Below are 20,398 nucleotides of genomic sequence, written 5' to 3' on the forward strand. Positions count from 1 at the left end.
CAGCAGAAAAGAATATAAACTATAAATGAATATTCCAATGGCAACTTCAAGTGAGGTAGAAATATTTTAAAAGATTTACACATCAAAATTGAACAGGGGATTTACCATCCTTGCTGATGCTCGGAGGCAAGGTTACTTGTCAGTTTTTATTTGCTGGACCAGCCTTCTGTACATCAGCCTACCCCAGTGGGGCCCATGATTTATTATATTATTATTACAGATATTGGAAAAGAGGAGTAAAAACAGGAGTTAACACTAATACCATCACAGGAATTCAAATAATGTCTGTTAGACCTGGCACCATTGACGCGGTTCTCCCCTGCATTTTTTGCTTTTGCCTCCTGTGTTTCGGTGTGTGTTAGACTCCGTTTTGCTGGCCTAGATGCTTTGGGCACTTTGCCACTGCGATTGAGCATGAGGCATTTGCTGTGATCTTGGCACTGAAGAAGTTGAGACCATACCTGTTTGGGAGTCACTTCCGGGTTCAGACAGACCAAAGGCGACCTCAGATGGTTGATGCAGATGAGGGGTGAGAATCCAAAGTTGTTGAGGTGGTCCATTTCCCTACAGGGGATTGATTTTGCAGTGAAACACCGCCCAGGTACAGAACACTCCAATGCTGATGGTCTGTCCACATTTTTTCGACTTAGTGAAAAGAACTCCCAAGAGGGTGCGTAGTTTTCCCTACATTTCAGCTGGAGGGGACATGTGTTAGACCCGGCACCATTGGCGTGGGTCTCCCTTCCATCTTTTTGCCTTTGCCTCCTGTGTTTTTGCTGTGTGTTTGACTCCATTTTGCTGGTCTAGATGCTTTGGGCACTTTGCCACTGCTGTTCAGTGCAAAGTGCAAGTGCTCCCTTTGTAAGTTGTTGCTATGGATTAGTGATTCCATGATTGGCATATTTGATTTACTTGTCAGACCCTAATATAGTGCACTGTGTGTGCCCAGGGCCTGTAAATCAAATGCTGCTAGTGGGCTGCAGCACTGATTGTGCCATCCACAAAAGCAGCCTGTAAAATGTAACTCTGGCTGCCATTGCAGAGCCTGTGTGCAACCTGGGGCTGTCCTGTCAACTTGGCAAGTGTCACTTGCCAGTCCCTAAACCTTTCCTTTTCTACATATTCATCACCCCTAAGGTTTCGTTTTTTACTATTGCCAGGCTACCTGTTCACCTAGGACAGAATGGGGAGGTTGTTTATAACATCTTATAAACATAACTGGCCCTGGCAACAAGGTGGAAAATAAAGGTTAGTGTTAGAAATGGGGGTCTCTAGTTGGCAAAGGTAGGTACCTCTGTCAAAATAGGGACCCTTGCTTCTAGTCAGGGTAAGGAGGAAACCCTCTGAGATAACCCCTGCTCACCCTCTAGGTAGCTTGGCACGAGCAGTCAAGGCTAATCAGAAGGCAATGTGTAAAGTATTTGTACCAACACTCACAGTAACACAGTGAAAACGCCACAAACTGACTCCACAACAGTTTAGAAAAATAAAGGTATTTAATCTAAACTACACAAGACCAAAACAACAAAAATCCAACATACACAGTTCAAGAATATGGTTTCAAAGGAGTTCTTAATGTTGTGATAAAGTTCTTTAGGTTGCAATAAAAATACTCCACAGTTGCGTCAAAGGTTCATAGTTGTGACACGTTTATTTCACAGTACCTTTAGTTGCTACAAAGTTCCAAAAGCAGAAGTTGGTGCGGTGGAAAACAAGCGATGCGTTGCTCCTGAGACCCTGGGGAGGCGTTTGCGACAGCCCCGCTGCAGCAGCGGGCGTGTTGCGACGAATTCGGTCTGTATGGGGAGGAAGGCCACTTGTCTGGATTCCGGTGCGTAGGTTCCGTAGGAAGTTTGTTCTCGCAAAGGTACGATGCGACGATCTTTGGAGTTGCGACGATCTCCGGGGCGACGATGCCCGGACCAGCGGTGATCTTCTCTCTCGCAGCTCCTCGATGCGATGGCTTCGGCGATGACTCTCGCAGCGACGTGATGCGGTCCGCAAGCAGGCGGGGCGGCGATCTCACCCCAGCATCGACAGGCTCTGCGACGACACTCGCAGCGATGTTAGTCTTCCCGCACCGATCAGGTGCATCCCGCAAACAAAGGATGCGACGGCTCTGACAGCGGCAACAGGCGCTGCAACGGTCTCGACCTTCGTAGCAGAGGGAATCTCCTCACACTGTCAGGGATGCGCTCCGCAGCGAGCGATGTGATAAATTTTCTGCAGCAAAGTCTCTCAAGCTTAGTTTCCAGCTTCCAAACACAGGTACAACTTCTAGAGGCACCACACATGGGCCAAGCACTCCAGGAAGGACAGAACCCTCTTGGTAGAGCTCAGGGGAAGCTGGGGGTGAAGTCATTTTGTTCCTGGGACTTCAGAACAGGGAGTCAGCTCTTCTCAGGCCCTTGGAGATTCCTTGAAGCAAGGAGCCACAGCACAAAGCAAAGTCCTTCCCCTCTCCTTGGCAGGAAAGCAACAGCAGGGCAATCCAGCAGAGCAACAGCTGGACAATCTTCCTTCTTCAGTTTCAGCTTTCTCCTTGGCAGAGGTTCCTTCTTGATTCCAGGATGATCTAATTTTCTGTTGTCAGGGGTCCTGTACTTATACCCCTAAAAGTCTTTGTGCAAGTGGGCCCTGAGCCCGGTCTGAACTAGTTCTGGGTGTTTCTTGAGCACTTTGTTTTCATGGCTTCTCCGTTCCTTCCGGAGTGAGGGGCAGGGTCGTCAGCCACTCAGCAGGAGGTGGAGCCAGCATTGTGGAAGGCAGGCACAGCACTATTCAGGCCCAGGTGCTATCTTCTCCCACCACTCAAGTTGCAAATGCATTCATTCAGCCTAGGGCTGACTCAGCCAGCCTCCTGGGGAATCCCCAGCCCCTGTCACTCTCAAACCAGACAGTAAATACACAAACAGGCCAAGGTAAACAGGAAGGTCAGACAAGAGAACAGCAACTTTCTAAAAGTGCTGTTCTCAAACACAGGATTCAAAAATAACCTTTCCTAAAAGATGTGTTATTAAATTCTGAGTTTAGGGATACAAGACTCTCATGTCCTATCTTGTTCCTATGGGAAGAAATGCTGGTAGCCACTGTAGCCAGCATCCCCCATGTTAACCTATGGAGCAAGATAGCCTTACAATAGTGAAACACGAAAATGGCTGTAATTCACTACCAGAGCATGTCACGTGCACAAGTAAATGCTCTACCTTTCACATACACTGCACCCTGCCCAGGGGGGTACCTTGGGCTTTCCATAGGGGTGACCAATGTGCAAAAAAAGGGAAGGGTTAGGCCTGGTCAGTGGGGACACTGACCAGGAGGACATGGCAGTTCACAGACTGCACACAGGCACTGCAGTGGCAGGCCTGAGACACCATTTTAGGGCTACTCATGTGGGTGGCATAATCAGTGCTGCAGGACCACTAGTAGCATTTGTCATCACCAGCCCTGGCACACCCAGTGCACTTTACTAGGGACTTCATGGTGATACAAATATGCCAATCATGTATATCCAATCATAATAACAATTTACACAGGGAGCACTTACACTCTGGCACTGATCAGCAGTGGCAGAGTGTCCAAAGCATCTAAACCAGCAAAAACGAAATCCAGCACAGCATCAAAAATACAGGAGGTAGAGGCAAAAAGATAGTGGGAAACCACACCAAAGATGCCAGGTCTAACATTTAGTATGCCTGAACTCAGAATGTTAAAATGCAGCTTTTTGTGAGGGTTATTTTTACATTCTGTGTTTGAAAATACCACTTTTAGAAAGTAGGTATTTTCTTGCCTAACCATCCAGTGTGCCTCTGCTAGGTTTATGTGTTGCATGTCTGGCGTTTGGATGACAGGGGGTGGAGAGCCTATAGAAGTCTAGTGAGTCAGGGCTGGGCTGATTAGATCTGGGCTGCATTTAGAGTAGGGGAGGTGATTTCCTTTCACCTGAATGGGCCTGGTCTGCCTTCAGCGTCCTGCCAGGAAGCTGCACCAGTGAGGACAAACCTGGTTTTGGCTGGGTACAGACACTCTCTGCCTTCAGAGACAAAGAATGTTTGTGTATAAAAAGAGAAACCCAGACCCCAGACTTTTAGATCACTTCTAGGAAATCAAGAGGAACCTTTGCCAAGGAGAAGAGTGGAAGAAGCTGAGGAGGAATACTGTGGGTGTGCTGCTTGCTGTCTGGGGTATCTGCAGTGGCTACTTGCTGCCAAGAAAAGGAGAAAGGACTTTGCTGCTTGCTTTGTCCACCTGCTTGAAGAAAAGATCTCCAAGGGTTTTAACTGAGCTTGCCCCCCACTTCTAGACATCTCAGGAACAGCAAAGACCTCACATTTCTGATTGTCTCCGTAGAAGAAAAGGGTGACCGACTCTGTCATCGAGTCCGTCGCAGGATTCCGTGCCCTGACAGCACTGCCGACAGCAACACCTGGCTTCGCAACGCAACCCTGGTCTCATTGACTACGTCAACGATCCGCTGCTTGCACCGCGTCCTGTGGGCACCTCCGCAACCCTTTGCTATACGCTGCAAGGATGTCACCAACTCTGTCGTTGCCTGACCCGAACACCAACTGGCTCAGTCGCAGCATTGTGACCTGCCAGCACCGCAGCGAGCACAGTCTCACCCTTCAACGCAAGCCCTGGTCTCATCGACTCCGTCAACAAGCCGCGGCCTGCACCGAATTGTGAAGACATCATCCATTGTATTTTCACTGTATTACTGTATGTGTTCACAAATGCTTTACACATTGCCTCTGAGATATGCCTGTCTCTCGTGCCAAGCTACCTAGGGGGTGAGCAAGGATTATTTTAGGAGTGTTACCCCCTTACTCTGACTAGAAGCAAGGGTCCCTATTTGGACAAAGGTACCTACCTCTGCCAACCAGAGACCCCCATTTCTAACAAAGTCCATATAGGAAGAGAACACAGGATAAGGTTTCCAGAGTTAGCCGTGACATACATGTGACAATGGAGTAGCAATGTAGGTAGAAAACAAGTTCATTAGGACAGTTGTCCATAAAACATTGTAAACAATACATAAAAACAGATGGAGTTTAAAATTTACTTAATAGCCATCAGACCCACCAAAGCCCCACCCAACTGTAACCCATCATTAAAACTCTACTGAACAGAATGTAAAAACTGAGCAATTCCCACGGTGTCAAGGTGAGTAATCTCGAAGTGTTCTCTTGCCACGACTTGCACAGGAACAGGTGGTTGCCTATTTCCCAACTCCACCCCCAGAGTACTCAGAGTCTGCTACTATGTTAAAATAGACTCTCTAGAACTCCTGAGGGGGAAAAGGGAAGTGGATAAAATAATAAACCAAGAAGAGACTGCTATGTATCTGTTCTGTTTGGCTTCTTTTTCTAAGTTGATTTTCTTCTTTCAACTTATGGAAGTCCTAATGCACACATAACAAAGAACACTTAAATTCTATTCCTAACTCTCCTGAAATCTTCTACCTGTAATTAAAATCTTCTTACCTAACTATTCAAATCCTAGCGCTACTCTTCTGTTGCCTTTAATGTCTTCTCTCTTTTTTCAAACTCTTAGCTTCTAAAGATTTTAAAGAGGTAAATGTTCGATTAGTTTTCTCTAATATCTATATCGTTCATTCTATATATTATTGTTATTATTTACTCTTACCTTTCTCAAAAGCTCTTATTATTTTGTAAATTCTCTAGATGATAACTTGTCTTTATATTGTAGCTCTCTTTATCCTTGTGACTCTTCCTTGTCTGTATTTCAGGTCTCTCTATTTGCTGACAAGCCTTAATAGGTAAGTATTACTGATGGTCTTATGCTTCCTAGTTATCTAGTAACATTTTCCTAGTTATTTCTTGTCTTGGAAAAAGTCTCTTGAACTTGGTAGAAAAGCTGTAATATCCCAACAGTATTAGAACACTTTATTTTACCAACTATCGATCGACAGTCACTTATCTTTACTCTTGTCTCCTTCCTTAGGTACTTCGTGACGCTCCTCAAGTCTTCGGTCCTACTCTGACTCTGGATTCGGTGAGTAAATCTGTTTTTTTCTTCTTTCCTTGACTTTTCGTAGGTCAAACTCTGGATAATAGTGGGCATGAATTCCTTAACACCAAGAATCTATAACTATTAATACCCCACTCGACTAGTTCTTTCTCTGAATTTTCACCGGACTTCTAGAAGCCAACTGGTTCCCTCAAGAAAACTCAGTGAAGTGCGGAGTTACCGTTGCGAGCGCTCCTCACCTAGCCTCCAGCACCTGGCATAGCGAGAAACACTAGAACTCCGACTCGTTTCCCGGGTCGGCAGCCATCTTGGAATTCCACTCACGAACCGCCGAACTCCAACGGCGGTTCAGAGCTTTCCCCTCGTTGTTGGAACTCCTTCTTCTGTTCCTCAATGCACAAATTGTGTTGTCTTGCCTCGAGAGTTCTCCAACTACCCCCACAGTCCTAACACACGGCCACACCTAGGTAAGACATTTCTGACAGCAACTCTACAGCCTTCATCATTTGTGCTGTTCTGTATTAAAAAACAAAGGTCTTAGTAACTTAACCTGGTTCGGAAGATAACAAACACAGTCCATGGGTATATGCAACAAAGCGCATTTTACATTTGGGCGCAGGGACAGAGACCATTACTTTCCTTGACGCTGGCCCGACAGGAGCGGGGTGAGTAGATTGGATTGCATCCCACTCCTACCCTTAGAATTTCATTCTGCTGGTCGGAACCAGGCACCTGCGTGAGGTATGGGGAAAACTCTACCCAGACTTAGAGAGGTTTTTGAAAAACTGCTTGAAGGTTTCTGACTCATGGAGGCCAGGTTGAGAGTCCTGGTCACTCTTTCAATGGAGTAGCACATGAAGAGAGCGATTCCAAGGTTCTGCTTCCCCCGCATACACATATAACAATTATATTACAAAGCATAACAAGAGGACAAGACAATCACTTAATTATAGAATTCTTATAACATCTACATATATTTATAAACACAGAATGGTATACTGCAGATGAGCAGTCAGCGCTTAATTGGTAAACAAATAAGTGACCGGGTCGTTTTTGGGAGGCCACTGCAGCCTACACCACTCATTGCCCCTGTAAGCACTGCCTAAGGCAGCATCAACACAAGTACCAACCAACGCAGTCCTACAAGTGTGCAAATCCAAGCTATTAAAGGTCACCCAAAACTGTAAGTATGGTGTGAGGGGCCGCTACTGTTCCTTTTAATGTATAAAGACATAATAAACACTTTTCACTCCTAAATATTCTATCTCCAGAAAAACCATTCCCCGTAAGAGTGCAGCTGGAGACAGATAGCACCTCAAACAAGGCGCTTTGACTGATCGCAGCAGGATCCTAGTGCCTGGGTACCCTCGTGGGGGATTAGCTGGGCTCTACAAATGCTAATTGATTGATCGATTGGTTAATGATTGCAATCTAAACTAACATGTCACATATCTGACCCTGGGCATGCAGTTCAATCATTGTTAGTGGCGAAAGTGGGATCTGCCAGATTCCGTTTAAAATAAATAAATACAACTACCTAATTGCCCTTGTGGTCCTGCCCTACAGCTCGCTTCTCTGCTGAGACAGCGGTTGTGGCAGAGCATTGAATGTACATCATGGAGAGGTGTTGTGCAGCGGCCAGGGCAGCTGACTCTGGAGCACAGGGCTCAAAGTTCAATCCCTGTCTCCGGTGGCAGCTCAGCTAAGCACCATGTAACTCTGGGCAGTAGCTCACTTAATCTCTATGATGATCTCCAGCGCCTTGAGACCAGTAGGGGTGAGTAGTTTGCGCTTTACACATACCGGATTTACAGATTCCATCCATGCAGTGAGTATTAAAGCCTAACGGAGATCAATACACAAGGACCAGCCTGCTGCAGTCTCTACCGACACTTTCACCTCACCCCACCCTATGATGAGATGAGAAAGGGTGGTGCCTTATAGCACAAGTGTTTGATTGACACTTAGCGCCTGTGCTACAGGGCAGCAGGCTGGAGTGTCCGGGGCTAAGTTTACTTCTCTGTCAGGAGGGAGAGGATTATTGTGTTGCACACTATGAGGCTGATTAGGAAAGTCCACCCACCATACCAGTAGAAACGGGAACGGCCGCCAGACATTTCGGTGGTCACGCAACCCTGATAAGGATGCAATCGCCACCCTGGTGGTCGCATCCTGCATATGTGACATTGCGGCGGCAGGCACACCGTGGTGCCTGCCACCTTGTGCATGTAAATGGAGAGGGGGTACATGGTACCCCCCAAGTGCACCTCCACTCCCCAGGGCCCTGATTGGGCCCCCAAAGAACATCCCCACAAGCCTTTCCATGGTGGGGAAGTCGCCATGGAAAGGCCTTCACAACACACCATCCTAATATGGTGGTGCCTGCTAGGCACGGCCACCATATTAGACGACAACTCCGCCCGGCCAGCAATTGGAGCGATTGCCGACTGGCGGGAAAGCGGTAGGCGCACTTTGCATCCGCCGCAAAACCCCCGCCATTGTAATATGGTGGGCGGTTTTACTCGTTACGATGTCTTGGCGGTCGCTGCCGCCGGATTGGTGGTGGCGAATGTCACAACATCATAATGAGCCCCTAAGTTTTTGCCAGGCTGATGACCTCACAGGCTTCAGCACAATCTAGGGTGGGAATTCACCAGCCATACCCACTCAAGTGCGCTCCCAATTCTTTTATATTTTTGCAATGTTTAGGATCTGATTTGCATCCATGATAAGTGTGGGAACGCTGATGCCCAAAGTTCCTATTTACTTTGACCTCTACTTTAATGCTATGGCCAAGTGAGCTCTTGATGCTGCACGAGGTGACAAAGCCCACCTGCTTCCCTAAATAGGGCACAAATCCTACTCTCTATCTCTAAATGCCCAAGTCTGAGGGGGCTAGGTTCAAAAGATCTGAGACAGTTGGGCTTTATAGAAAACTTAAATGGAAAAGAAATAACAAGAGTACTACTGTACTCAGACTTAGTAAAAATGGCCATGAGATACTTCAGGAAGGAATTAGGTTAATCCCTGAGAGTGAATTAAAAGGAAACATCCAAATAGGAAGTAGCTTCCTAAAGTGTCACGCATAACTTGGTAGAAGACAGGTGAGACTACTGAGAGATAATGAAGAAGAGGGTAGTGTCCAGAACATAGTAGTAAATAACTCAGTAATTGACCACTCATGGGGTAACTGGAGCCAAAGAAGTAGTCTTGCAGGTCCTTCAAGGAATATATGGAGGAAATGGACGAAGATGGTGTTTTAAGCAAGGTGGAATAGGATGAGGGGGTGTCGCATGGCCTAAGCCTCTTATCATGGAACATAAACAGCTTAGGGAATGAAATAAAACAAGAGCATATAAAGAAATTAGTAAATAACGTAGAAATTGCCTGCTTGCAAGAGACTTGGTTCTGCGACGAAACCCCTATCTTTGAAAGCTTCCTACAACTATGTCAACCTGCTATTAAAAAAAGATTTGGACACCCGGAAGGGGAGATAATGACCCTTCTATCGACAAAAGTAACAAGAAATTACAAGTTTGCTAAAAGTGAAATGTAAATGGCAATTGACATGTAGATTAGCCCTGGTGATCCAGGATAAGAAATATGAAAATGTAACTGTTATAAATGTATATATGCAGTGGGCGAATGGTGCAGAGTATGGAATTGAGATGGGGAAATTCAAAGAGGACAGAGATTTTCAATGCAAACAGTACGCTTCAGATGTGTTTTTTATTATGGGGGATTTTAATCCTAAATTGATCTCAAAGAAGGTCGACCTCTGGCATAAGGAAGTTTTGGACACGTATAGAATTGACCCAGCCAGGTTCCCAATGTGTGAAACACAGAGACAGGATTTAGATCTGATAAATTATCTAAGGACAAAGGGCCTCTTTTGTCTGAACGGCAGATTTAAAGGAGACTGCCCAGCAAAAATGTCTTTTAAAATGGGCTCACAAAATTGCCTAATTGACTACGCCTTTATGTTTGCCTGGAATTTCCCTCTAGTACGGGGATTTAAGAAACCCCAAAGAGAAGGCAGCGCTCACAACACGCTGCAACTGAATATATATGGGGGTACGAGAGTACAAAGAGAGAAAGTGATCCTACAACAAGTTGATTATCCCAAGCGTGCATCAACAAGATTGACGAAAGAATATCTGAATAAACTAAAAAACTTTCAGCATAAGGTAGAACTGGGGGATGTAGAGAGTAAAAGTCTGCATTGGTATGAGGGGAAGATAGACCAAGTAGGACAATGTCTCCGGATAGAACTAAAAAATGATAAAAGAAAACGTGCTACTGTCCAGGTTAGCCGCCTGAAATGGTTCTCTGTTGACTGCCAAAATAAAAAAAGGAGATAAGGACAGTAACAAGAAGATTAAAGAAAAAGTTTAACCAAGTGAGACAAAGCTATCTTAAAAAATTGAAAAGTGAGTATAAAAAGATGGTTGCAGATGCAAAAAGATCGTATAAAGAAAAATGCTAGGCAAATCTGCTAGATTCAATCGAATCAAAAAATGTAAGACAATTCTGGATGCTGGTAAAAGCAGCTTCCAGTTCCTCTGCAGTTGCTATGAACTGTATCATTAGTGAGGCAGCCTGGGAGGAGTATTTGAAGGAACTGTATGGATATTGAGGCATCCCCGTAGAGCCCCACACTTGGCAAGCGCTAACGGAAGACTTTAAATCAGATTTCTCAGAATAGAATGTAGAATGTACAATAATGAAACTGAAATTAACCAGAGCAGCAGGACCAGATAATCTTCCAGCAATAATACTTAAGTCCCAGACAAAGTGGTGGGCGAGATTCCTTTCCGAACTATTCCAAATAATACTAGCAGAAGGTAGAATGCCAATGAATTGGAAGGGTGCTGTAATTAGCCCAATTCATAAAAAAGGCAGCATGGATGCACCAGAAAATTACAGGCTGATCAATCTGATAGACATAGGAGAAAAAGTATCCTCAAAAATAGTCCTGAATAAGCTAAATGATTGGGTCAATGAGTTCTCAATTGTATCCACGTAACGGAAGGGTTTGAGAGAAGGGCACTCCACGGTAGATCATTGCTTTGCACTCTGGGCTATAGCTCGAAAGTCAACGGAACAAAATGGCAAGCTTTGCTGCTGTTTCGTCGACATCCGTGCGGCGTTTGACTCTGTGGATCGGAACTGTCTTTGGGAAACTCTTGTAAACAAAAACATACCGAAAGATCTACTGGCTTTAATAAGAGAACTACATCGAGATAACTTGGCTCAAGTAAATAAGGAAACTGAGGGGTCACTGACGCCAAAAATACCCATTGAAAATGGCCTGAGACAGGGTCGCGTATTGGCCCCCCAGCTATTCTCCATTTTTCTATCTGACTTACCTGCCTGCCTAGAAGTGGAAAGAAGCGCAAGTCCAAGAATGGACAGTAAAAAAGTGCCCTGCTTATTGTACGCTGATGACCTGGTAATACTAGACCAGACTGAAATGGGTCTTCTAAGAAAGCTGAATTCTTTTAGTCAATACTGTGCAAGGAAACTTTTAACAGTAAAAATGGAAAAGACGAAAATCTTATGCTTAGGGAAAAAAGACATTAAGTTTAATTGGTTTTTAGGGGATTTGAAATTGGAAACTGTCGCTATCTAAGGATGTGGTTCGATAAGTCCCTAAATTGGAAAACGCACCTTAAGGCTCAGAAAGCGAAAGCCCTAACATCGATTTCTGGTCTGAAAATCTTTAACCGTGATTATGGTGATATGTCTAGCCGACCGCTGTTAAAGGCATTCAGTGCTATGATACATCCACAAATACTCTATGGTGCAGAAGTCCTTTATTTGAGCGGTAAAGGCATCTGGGACCTGGAGGAAGGTAAATGCCTGAAAACCTTGTTGTACTTGCCATCAATAATCCAAGCAATAAGATCTGAGCTAGGAACAGAAGCCTGGGGGGGTCCAATCCCAAATAGCTCTAATCAGATTTTGGAAACGTCTGGAAAATTAGAAAGGCCAGAAAGTATCGCAGTGGTTCAAAAAAAGAGATACAATCTAGTAACCTAAAGTGGGCAAAAGAAAATAGAAAGAAAATTGGGCAGGCATGTGAGAACATGAAGGTAGATATCTGCCAAGAATCCTTACGAGTAGAATCCACTAAAAGTGATTTGAAGTATCACAGGCAAGAATTGTCTAGAAGAACAGACATGGAATATCTGGTGAAGAAAAAATCTGGACAGTTTATTGTGGAGTCCTGGTCTAATGAAAACTGGTTTCCCTATCTGGATACTTTACCGAACCATTGGATTAGACAAGAGATACTAAGATTATGAATTAGTGTTAAATGAAGATTTAAAAATGAAAAATGCTGGACCCTAATGGGTATTGTAAGTGCAAGACAGGTACAAAAGGGGATATGGTGCACATACTGCTAGACTGTACAATAATTTTAGAGCAGCGTAAATCATGTCTTCGTCCAATATTTTAAAAATATGATATAAGGTCGCGGGCACAGGTGGTCAACCTACTAACAGAAATGCCCACTATGGAAATAGCAATTGCACTAGGGAACTATATAATAATAATACAAAGATTCCTAAAAACATATGAGCAATAACATTTAGAAATTTTATAAACTAGATGAATTATACAGTTTTTAGGAGACAAAATGTTTATTTTAAGTGTATGTAATGTTTTAAATGGCATTTTCCTTTTTAACCAATGTATTTATTGTCGCGTACTTATATAAATGGTGCTGTAGAATGTTTTAAATGGTAACTATCTTTTACTTTGTTTAACCACCACGGTCTAAATAAACTTAATTTTTTGACCATCTGCTTTCCATGAAGATTGGAAATCAGGACCATTGCGTCCACAGATCACGGGTGTGCTCACTTCACACTTAAAACTTCTCACCTTGTGTTTCATCCCACATGCCAAGAACAGAGGCCTTCCATGAGACAGGCGGGCACTCTTCCTGGGTACAGATTCAACTCCTTTCAGGGACTGTCTCACAAACACTCTCTGAGCAGAGGGACTGCCTAACAGTCCACCAGGGTAAACCTGACAAGGAAATGCAAAGTGAATCTTTGCTATTCAAACAGTGGTGTGTCCTTCATCCAGGACTATTTGCCGTGTACGCTGTGCTGTTTATACATCCTTCACCTTTAGTGGTTGTGCTTCACTGAAGCATAGAACCACACACACATTGTTACAACCACCTTTACCCTGTTCACTGGTTACCCTCAGGACTGGACTGGGATGGTGTGGGCGTTTCTTCAGAGAGGCTACCCTCATCGGTTAGTCCGAGAAGCATACACACGTGCCAGATACTATGATCGCCAACACATTTTACAGGGAACAAATAAGATACAAAATGATAATCTGGTCTTTGTAACCCGCCACTCGGTACTGAACGAACAGATCCGTCAAATCATCTGTTCTAGCTGGCATCTGCTAAACATCAATAAAGTACATGATGATTGTTTACAGAAACCAATGTTTGCCTACTGCAAAAATAGAAATCTTAAGGATCTGATTGTAAGATCCAGAATGCCTAATGAGAGAAAAGAGCCAATACAGCGAGATATTGTAGGCATGGACTCTGTTGAAGGCAATTACAAATGGGGCTTGTGCAAAGTATGTCCACTAGCAATAGAAGCAAAATAACTTCACTTCAACGGACAGACTATTGTAAGCAAAGGTATAAGTAACTGCAAAACCAAAAACATCATATACCTGCTTATATGTCCCTGCAACAAGGGGTATGTAGGCGAGAAAGCAAGGTCATTAAATGTAAGATTGACTGAACATAGATCAGTCTCAGGATGTCTCTTTGTCTTCAAGTGTGTTGGACTTGGCCCTTCTGGCAGGTTCACCCCTAAATTTTTTGCTTTTAATGGTGACCTGGTGATGGTGATTTTTGGTTTCTGCGCACTTTCACTGGGTCCCAGTGGAAAGTGCGTGTGCACTCTGAGTGCGTGGAGTAAGGTTGGCCTGCCCTTCCATAGGAATGTATGTGTCCCTGGTAGTTCCTGATGCATGAGGTGTGCAGGCTCAAGTCTGGTATGTGTGGACTCGTGTGATTGAATGCTGCGCAATGATGTATGCAGCGGGTATGTGTCTAGTGGGGAAGTGCCACTTCTAGACATGGCTGTGCGTGTGCTGTAAAGGTGCTGGCGTGTGATTGGCTGGAGCTGGATGGGGTGCCAGGCTCCATGATGAGTCTGCCCAGTGGTGAGTGTGTAGATTAGCATGCTGATGGCTGTGGAGGACTGCACCTGGGTCCTGAATAGGGCTGGGCTTTCCCCACACAATGCTGGCTCCGCCCCCTGTGGTGCGTCTAATGACCTTAGCCTCCCTAGTGAATAGAAAGGGTGGTTGAGGACATCAAGGGTGCTCGAAAACCAGCTGCCACTGGTTTCTCCCCACCCTGCACCTCAGACAAAGGGTTTAACTGCATAAAAAGGGGCTGTGCCCCCTTACAAACTGTTCTCTTCCCGGATCCTTTTGCTGAGGGGGGCTTTTGCTGCTGGGCGCCAGGAGGACCGCCACTTGGACTACCTCCCTGCCTGGAGGCCCAGTGAGCTGGCTCTGGGCCCAGCCTTGCCACCCCACCTCCTGAAGGACTTGTTGCTACCCTTTGGGGCATCCTCGCGTTGGGGAGCACTTTGCCCTGGCCCCTGGAACCTTCTAGCGCTGGGGAGTGCTTTATTTTGCTTCTAGCGCTTGGAAGCGCTGTAATTATCCCCCTTCTAAGAGGTAATTCGCGGCGCGGGTGCCCACCCCGCTGAGCCTGCCGCTTATTGCCCTTTTGGTGCTTTATTGATTTATTTAAGGCAGCCCACCCCGTATCGCGGAGAGACTTCACGGCCGCAGCCCAGGAGTGTGTGCAGCCCCTGCCGGGCTGCCGCGCTGCCTGCAACGACCCGGAAGTGGTTGGTCGGCCGGCCAATCGCCCCCCACCGCAGCCGCAAGACGAGGGAAGGAAGATGCCTGCCAGGTCTCCCGTGGGTCCCGAGTGTAGGGAGAGCCCCGGAGGTTTTGCTGATCTCCAGGGAGGCCGGGAGCCCACCCCGCCACCCAGGACGCCCCCACCGGAGAGTAAGGAAAGAGCCCCGAGGAGCGGGAGCTCTTGGGCTGAGCCCCGCCGCCCAGGACCACCACCGGAGGAGTCAAAAAGCAGCCGGTGAGTGCGGGAGGGCTGGAGGCTCAGAGTTAAGGTCAGAGCGGCCCCGGATGGCAGCGGGCCGCTCCAACGGTGTATAGAGCCTGAGAGGCTCCAAAGGGCTCCGGGGCATATTTTGTTGGTTGAGCCACCGAGAGGCTCAAGCCGCCACAGTTGTTCACGGGTCCCCCGTGAGGGACCCTCCCGCTCCCCTAGCGAGGTGGCATATTTGTAGTACGATGCAGAAGAGGCTCTTCAGTGCCACATGTGTTTAAGAGCCCCGAGAGGCACGAGCCGCACCTTTGTTCTTTAGAGCCCCTGAGAGGCTCAAGGGGGCATATTTGTTTTACGAGCCCTGAGAGCCTCTGGAGTGCCGCAGTGTTTGTTAATTTGGAGCCATTTGTTGATTTCGAGTCCCCAGAGGGGGGACTCCAACGTCAAGGGGACATTCTATTTGGTTAGGGCCATGAGGCTCCAGCGTTGGCCCCATTGTCTCCCCAGCTGCCCAGCACTTTGTGGGCAGCTGCCTCGTTTAGGCCCCTGACATTGGGACACAGGGCGTCCTAGCCCTACAGAGGCCAGTTGGCCTAGGGACAGTCACAGGTGGTGACTAATGGGATTTATGCACAATTGTAACTACACCCCTGAATGTGTTGTTTAATGCATCATGTGTTCTCCTGTGCTGCACCTCTGAATGTGTTGTTTATGCATCATGTGTTTTCCTTCCCTACACCTCTAAATGTTTGTGCATCATGTGTAATGTTCCTATGCTTATACCCCTAAATGTATGGTGATACTCAGGTGGTTGTTCTTTCTAGTACTGGTGTGCTAGTGAAGCCCAGGTTCCCTTCGTAATATTCTCCTAAGGTGGTTAGGGTTGCGTAGGTGGTACTTACCTGGTACCAGTAGTTACTGGTTGTGTGCTAAAGTGATTTATACTCTATGTTCTAAGTGCTAATTCTAACAGTATTTCTAGTTCTAAAAGTGCTGATCCCTGACAGTGGTCCAGGTGGCCCTGTCTTGTACATATTTCCAGTAAATTCTGCCCGTGCCTGTTGGCACATTGTAAAGTGTGTTTTTATCTAATATGTTTTGGTAATACAAAGGCTATTTTTATACATAACCTTGTGTGGAGTTTCCTTTGTGGTGGGCCTTGGGTGATGTTGCTTAACTCACATTGCCTCCGAGTTTAGCCTTACTGCTCGTGCTACGTTACCAAGGGGGTGAGCAGGGGTTATCTTGGCGTGTAACTCCCTTGCCCTGACGTGGAAGTGGTGGTCTCTGACTGACTTTGGCGCAAGCCCTGGCCAACCAAGGATCCCATTTCTAACAGAGTGCATGATTAGATGCCTCGGTACTAATCTGTTTTAAACCACTTTGCTGCCTATTTTTAAAACTGTGTTTGCCTCGTGGCCATGTGCATGATTAGATGCCTCGGTGAGAATCTGCTTGTAAATCACCTTGCTGTTTATTTAAAGCTGTGTTCTCCTAGCGCTTACCTGTTGCCTGCTCATCCCGCCAGCGCCCCGGTCCACCACGGGTGTTCCCGATTGCTGTGGAGGGCGCCAGTGAATAGCTGCTGTCTCTGCCCCCATTGGCCTCTGCGGATCACGTGGGCCGCGACACTCTAGCCCAGCACTATTTAGGTCCCCATGGCTCTCTCCGCGCCCAGCGGACGCGCCCAGCGGATTCGCGCCAAAGTCGCACCAAAGTCCAGCCCGTCTGGACCTCGGTTCTCCATCCCCCAGGGAAGCAGTCTCTACTCAACGGATTCTCTGCTGGCTTTGAGACCCAATAGAAAATCCTGCCATCATACCTCCCCCCCTGACTCTTTACCCTACCTGCTTTGTGGCACGTGTCATCAGGCACCCGGCAGGGCACGGAAGGTCAGGAGGAAACTTATTGATGCCGGGCAGTCAAGATTTACTGCCCCAGAGATTGAACTTGTCTTCCTGATCAACGCAAGATCCCTGATTAAGAATAAAATCGCCTGCAGGGACTTTGTGTCGCTAAGGAAGCCCTCATGGGTGTTCGTTACTGAGACTTAGATTTCAGATTCTTCCGGTCCAGACCCGGTCGAGGCGATCCCCACGGGCTATGTCCTCATGAAATTAGATAGACGACGAAAGGATGTCCTCGCAGGTATAAGTGGAAATGGCCACAGGCCCACTTAATGGCTAAGGCCTCTCTTTCAACCTGGGCACACCTGGTCTCGGTTGGGGTAAGGGCTTTGCTGGCAAATGCTAACGCCGTCCACTGGCCGGGTTCGTGTTCCTGGGTCAGTACTGTGCCAAGGCCCACCGGGCTGGCGTCCACGAGTACTTCTGTGCGCTTCTTGGTGTCAAAGTACGACAGGGTGGCCTTTTCCAACAGAGCATCCTTGATCCCCTGGAACGCTTCGTCTTCTTTCGGACCCCACTGCCAGACTGCGTCCGCCTTGGTCAGCGCCCTTAGTGGTTCACTCCAGGTGGTATAAATCGGCCACAGTAGGTGGCCATCCCGAGGAAACTTCTTATCTCCGTTGGGGATTTCGGCGCCAGGGCGTCCTTGATGGCCTTGGATTTCCTCGGGTCTACTTGGATCCCTTCCTGGTTGAAAACGTATCCGAAGAATTCAATGGAGGGCTGGAAAAACTGACATTTCTCCTTGTGGAGTGTTGCTCCGTGGGCACTCAGTCTCCTCAGCACATCTCGGAGGTGTTTGTGATGGTCTGAAGCGGTGGCAGAGTGGATCAGGATGTCACCGCTGACTTTGATTACCCAGGGCAGCCCGGACAGAAGTTCTCTAATGGTGTTCTGGAACACCTCGGCTGCTGATGAGATGCCAAAGTTCAACCGCTTGTATCGTCGTAGCCCCAGATGGGTACTAAACGTGGTGATGAATCGACTCTCCTCCGCCAGTGGTAACTGGTGGTATCCTGCGTTCAGATCAATCTTTGAAAACCACTTCGACCCATTTACGTCTGCAATGATATCGTCCATGGTAGGGGTCAGGTGTCTCTCCCTCCGGATCGCCGGGTTCGGTAGTCACATGTCGATGCACAACCGGATTTCACCCGGTTGCTTGGGTTTTTCCACAATGACCATGGGTGAACCCCACGGAGAGGGTCCCTTGACTTTTTCGATGACTCCTAAGTTCTCTAGCTTCTCGAGCTCCTTCTCCATCAGTGGACGTAGGTGAAACAGAATCCGGCGGTGTCGCAGGGCGGTGGGAATGACGGACCTGTCGATATGTAGCCTGATTGGTGCACATTTGATGCAGCCCAAGCCCCTGAAGAGTTCGGGGAATTGTCCCAGTAGCTCGTCCACCTGGTGTGCTCTGATGCGGTTGGCAAATGCTATTAACTTCAAATCTTCAGCGGTGTGGCTGCTTAGCAGAGTGTCAGCCTCTCTGTCGATTATGTGGATTGTCGCTACAACCTCCGATTCATCAGCCTTGATGGGTATTGTAATTTTGCCTTTGAGGGGTAGTGGGGTATCCGCTCCATATGCAAATATCCTCGTTCGGGATGGTAGTACCTGTGGGCGTGGTCGTAATTTCCCAAATTGCTGCAATCCCATGACATTCACAGTAGCCCCTGTGTCAATTATTGCTTTGACTTCGTTTCCCGCCATTTGCACAATGCATGTCGGCTGTGGCCGCCGTCGCTGTTTTAGTTCCCACGCAAACGAGATGATGTATGCCTCTTCGTCCTCGGACTCCGAGTCTTCGTTCATCATGAGTAGGTGTTTTTCCGCTTTCAGTGATGGTGGTTCAGCTAGCGACAGCTGCCGAATTGCTTTGGTAGGTGTGCGCATTCTTCTGGGTGATTTTGATGTGTTCTTTCTTCGGCAAACCATCGCAAAGTGGATTAGGATCCCACAGTTGGCACAGGTTTTCCCCTGGGCTGGGCAGTCTTTGGCCGCATGGGGCTCGTGTCCACAGTACCCACACCTTCCCCGGGATTGGTCTTTCCGGTATTCTTTCTGTGGTGGTCCGCGTGGCTGGGCCCTCACCGCATCTGCTCGTTCACTCTTGATGGAATCTGGTTTACCTTGGGGTTTATGAAGGGCTTGTTCCATGACGGTAGCTCTGGCATTCGAGAGATCATGAGACCTGGCCAGTATTAGGATGTCCTCGAGGGAGATCCCTGGTTTGCATAGTATCGATCCTCTCAGCGCCTTGTCTCGACACCCCTGGATGATTTGCCTCCGTATGGCCTTTGGTTGGTCCTCGTCGGTACAGGAGCTTGCTAGCTCCCTTACACGGGCATAGAAGCGGTCCATGGTCTCACCTTCCCTCTGACGCGCCTGTCCCAGTTTGAAAACTTCAAAGTCTAGGTTCAGTTGTGGGTCAAAATGACCGTTGAGGGCGGTTACAGCAGCGTTATAATCAGTCGCCGCCCCCGTATTAGGCAAGTGTTTGAATAGTCTGAATATCTCGTCCCCTGCGTAGTGTAGTAGCAGGGATCTCTTCACTGCCGTGTTGGTCTCTCTCGTGACCACTAAGTAATTTTCCAGTCTCTCAAGCCATACCTTCCAACGTGGGGACGCCGTAGATGGATCTTCTATTTCGCTGAATGGTGGCAGGACCCCAGATGCAGCATGTTGTAACGGAATGTTGATGGTGGCTGCTGGCGCATCCTCTTCCCCCATGGTGGCGGTTCGTCGGGACGATTACACTTTCTTCCCCTTTTCTGCCGCCGTCTCGGGGTGGTGCGTGTCCTCACTGAGCGTTCCCGCCTTCCCAAGTCCGCGACACCACGTGGCAGCTAGGCGGCCTACCTCAGCGTCGTCCGGTGTTCTGTAGGCGTCTGGACGTGGATAGCCGTCAGAGTTCTTCCTCCGGCCAGAATTGTGCTTACACCCCCTCCAGGCGCAGAAAGGAAAACAGCAGGAGCCAAGTGCAGCGCCTCACGCGAGATGCGTGAGCTTTGACAGGTTCCTCCGCGTACCTGCGGCTCACGTGAGATGCGTGAGGTATGGCACCAAGTCACGTCTTCGCCCCGGTTCTTCTCCGCGGGGCTCCGATGCTGGGGGTATGCCACTGGGGCCTCCATCGATCCCCAAGGTGAGGTGGCAGGGATGGCTGGGTGGCGACAGGCAGGGCTGGTGTCGAGTGCAGACACACAGCCGGGTCGCGTAGGGAGGCAGAATGCTCCGCCTCACTCTCCGGTGCACGGGCGGGGGTATGGGCCCCTACGCTCATCGCCAATGTTGTGGGGTGCTCCTGGGGTGACCCAGGCCTCGACTTAGCTCACGAGGCAGCGCGGGGGCAGAGCGTGCA

At 47.7% G+C, this 20,398-nt stretch overlaps 1 protein-coding gene across 1 annotated transcript in view; it reads right to left on the reverse strand.

Moving 5' to 3' along the window:
• The window catches only part of LOC144767817 (sulfotransferase 6B1-like), a 156,261-nt gene that overhangs the window by 82,770 nt on the left and 53,093 nt on the right, over positions 1–20,398 (reverse strand). The gene's annotated exons all lie outside the window — the stretch shown is intronic.

Source organism: Lissotriton helveticus, chromosome 7, assembly GCF_964261635.1.
Source record: "Lissotriton helveticus chromosome 7, aLisHel1.1, whole genome shotgun sequence".
NCBI classification, from domain to species: Eukaryota; Metazoa; Chordata; class Amphibia; order Caudata; family Salamandridae; genus Lissotriton; species Lissotriton helveticus.